General features: G+C 35.3%; 1 pseudogene; it reads right to left on the bottom strand.

Moving 5' to 3' along the window:
• Positions 1–293: 293 nt before the first annotated feature.
• LOC149257458 (OVARIAN TUMOR DOMAIN-containing deubiquitinating enzyme 6 pseudogene) lies at positions 294–3,402 on the bottom strand (annotated as a pseudogene).
• Between the last annotated feature and the right edge of the window lie 420 nt (positions 3,403–3,822).

The raw sequence follows: 3,822 nt of genomic DNA, 5'->3' as shown, positions 1-3,822 counted from the left end.
GCTTTGCTTTTACACTATCGCTTGCTTCACTTGCCTAGAAGATATCCAATACTTAATCAATATTTTAACACTATTGGCCTCATGAAAATTGTTTTTATCTCGAATGTGGTTTTTTTTCCGTCGTTGAGGTACCACACCATTATTTTACTGATCAAATGTGTAAGTAACATGTTTACGATAATGGAGAGAACAACTTGAAGATGGTCCTTGAGACCAAAAATAATGTCATAATCGGAATGAATTCTAGTACATCCAGTTTTAGGCTCTGGCAAGGTATTTTTATGCACTATGTTTCATTTCTCCGCAGCCTTTCCTTTCATCCTGTATATGCTTTCTCCTGCACGACTGCTTGTCCCTATCTCCAAAAGATAAAATATCATGGGCTCTGTTATCAAAATTTTAGTTAATAGTTTTGAGGCACTAACAGTTTCATTGTTAGCGCCAATTTGTAAAAAACAGTGTAAAAGTAGTAATAGGTAAAATATCAACGCTATTGTGGATTGTAAAATAAAAATGCGCTGACAACCAAAGTAGTAATACAAATCTGTAAAATTGGAAAATTAAAATTAATTTTTGGATGGTCAATATTAAAAGGCGTTGATGGAGCACATGTTAGCGAAGGAGCGGACAGTTTATCAAGAGAGCACTGACAATTAATTTGTCAGCGACAAAACTCTGTTTTTTTTACTGTAAAACACAATAACTTTGGGCGCATATTATGAACAGTTGGAAATGAAATTTTTAAAAATAAAAGAGGTTTTTCTTGGTAACAGAATCATTTTAAAAAGCCTCTTACATGTTTTCTGCAATTGTAATGGTTTGAGATATTCAAAGGGGTCTTTGAAGCCTATTTTTCCATATTTTGCAATTCAGTTTTTTCTTGTTTTAGTCAATTTTTTTAAAAATCAGTTTCCAAACAACTGGGGATGAATATTTGAAAACCCAAAGAGGTTTGTGAAGGGAACAGACCATTTGAATAAAGTCTCTCTTCGGTTTTACACATGCATCATATTTTGAGAGATACTAAGGAATAATTGAAGCTTATTTTTTAAGAATTCACCAAAATTATTTTTTTTCTATATTTAGAAAAATGCACAATCTACTATCAGTTGGAGAGCCACCTCATCAGATTTGACTTGGGAATTAAATCAACAAATGGAAATCAGATCCAAATCTTCAGGAAACACCTTAGTATTCAAATGCGCAATTTTGGTGAAGGATCAATTGTAACATTAGAGACTTTTTTTTGCAACTAATTCTAGATTTAGTTTAATTTTAATTTATGCTTTGATTTTGTTTCTAGAAAGATAGAGACAGTTTGAGATATTATTTTTCATTTTATTTAAGAAAGCCTATGTAATGTAATAGAGGTTAGGCTTTTGTATAAAAAGCTATTGTACTATGTATATTTTGGAAGATTTTAATGAAGAAAGCCTGAAGCTACAACAAAGATTCATGTGTTGCGTGTTTTGAATTTGTTTTCTCTAGTTTGATGTGTTTCTTCTTGCCATTATGCATCATTTTCTAAGGATTGAATGAAATAACATGAACATAATTAGTTCAATGTATTTCTTTGTTTATAGATTCAATTATTTGCATTTTTCTTTCTACAGCTAGTTTGGAATTCATCTATTTGATGCTCTTTCTCAGTGGACTCTTTCTCTCATATTATTCCTTTCATTACAAGAAATTAATGATTCAGAATTGCTCAACTACCTTCCCTTTGTTGACTGTTTTAGTGTGATCTTACATTAAACCAAAATAGACTCCATCGCTCAATGATGTTTTCTTTTTCCATACTACAACTAACACCATCAATTTTTACATTAATCTGGCCATAGAGTGTTTAACAGACTTGCTGCTATTGTGACCTAGGGTAGTTGAGTTTGATGAGAAATCCACCTCTGAATTGAGAAACTAACTTCAATCCTAAAATGGTAAAATGTTACCTTAAAGTTTTTCCCCACAACCAGGGTTTTTTTCTAAGTGATAACAGACTCTACGTCATCACCAAAGATGTTGTGAGCTTCTACCACCCTCGCGGGGCTAAAGCCCATAGAAAAAACTGTTTGGATACTCCTTGACAGTGCAGTGCCTTCGACCACTTTTAAATCCCCATGCCATGTGCTAACTTCATTTGGGGATGTTCCTATCACTAAGAATGATGGCTCAAGTTTCAACAGCAGCAAAAGTGGAGGATTCTCTGTAACCAAACTGTCCTTTTATTTATCTTGGGCAAGATATTCAGCTCGTGGCTCGTGAAGCTTCCATCAGCATGCATTCAATTTCTTTCTCTGTTAACTCCAAATTAGAGTAGAAGCGGCCCTCAGTTATAAGTGCATTTTCAATTTGTTGATCCTGCTGTGCTTTTATAGCGGCTTTTACTTGATCCTTTTCTATATTTTTCCTTTGAAGACTACTAAAGCCAAGGTCAGCACCAATTTTCTATCTGTGTGGATCACCAAGAGAATGGTAGGGGTTTCCACGATGATAGCTAAGCTGGATAGGGGGAGAATCCGTACTATAACTACCATGAAATATGAGAATCCGTACTATAACTACTATAACTAGAATGCTGTATGAATAAATATGAATGGGACGATTATATATCTCCAACATTGCTTAGATTTCCAAATTGTTACCATAGACACTGTCTCTCCTTTTACTCTTGGAATAAGCTGTGAAGGTTTCTGTGACAAATTGGGAAAAGTGATCTCTCTTTCTCCATATAGTCAATGCACATCTCTCTTGTGACATCATACACCTCTAGGCAACTGCACGAAAAAGACAATCACCATATGTTATCGTGCGCCTCACTTCAAGCCCCTGTGACCGTCGAATTTCAATTTTAAACTGTCGTTCTCTTTCCTGTAGCTATTGGTAAGACAATGTTGGATTTACCCGCAGGCCTCCCAGAGTGGCTGCATTCTGCACCATCACAGATTTTAAATTGTGCTCAGACGGAATGCGGCAGGAACAACCACTGTTTTGTTTTCTAGACGCTCATTCGTGGCATTGGCATAGGCATAGGTGTAAATCAACCTTCCTTATCTTCACATTCCTTATTACCCAACACGCCTTTGGACCGATTCAACATTTCAATAGGTTTTTCGTCAAATTGATGTAGCGGGAATTAATTTTAGACCAAATCAACCACACATTAAGGTCGAGTACAACCTCAACTATTCATGTTGTCAAGAAGAAATCAACTATGGACAATATCGACACATATTAAATTTTATTACACAATGCTAGAGAACGTGGACCATATCCAAGCCACTATTAACCACCATGACCAGATCAAATAAATGAATGTGTTCCTTTTCATTTCACTACCATTTTAAGCACAGATCGATATGCCTGAAAGACCAAATCAGACCATGAACATGCCAGTTTATCCATTTACTCTTCAACGATGAGCGCTCTCTTTCTATTCTTGATCAACCACCAAGTTGAAATGTTCGTATATTTTTGTCTTTAGATGGCAAACAAAGATATTCATCTTCAAATTGAAAAAATATTTTTACTCTGATTGTAGGTACCAACTTTTGTTTTTGCAGGAGATTCATGGGGTATGTGGCGGAATTCAACTCACGCATTTAAAATTTAACCCTAATATAGGAAGGAAAATAATGCTTACACCATTTGCAGAAGACATTTTCTTGAAGGATCCCCCCTGAAGTTATGCACATTCTTATGCATGCTCCTTGTAAGGCTGGGTTGGCCTCAATTCTTCGTTGAAGCTATTTGATGCTCCATCCCTTTTAACTCTTTAGCAATATTATCTCTTCCTTATGGTTTCCCCTTTCTTTTCTAGATTTG

This window comes from Pinus tabuliformis, chromosome 6 (assembly GCF_031772625.1).
Source record: "Pinus tabuliformis cultivar Carrire ecotype Pingquan chromosome 6, CPIR1, whole genome shotgun sequence".
In the NCBI taxonomy this organism is placed as follows: domain Eukaryota; kingdom Viridiplantae; phylum Streptophyta; class Pinopsida; order Pinales; family Pinaceae; genus Pinus; species Pinus tabuliformis.
The sequence above is the reverse complement of the archived record's forward strand: the minus strand, read 5'-3'. Positions and strand labels throughout refer to the sequence as shown.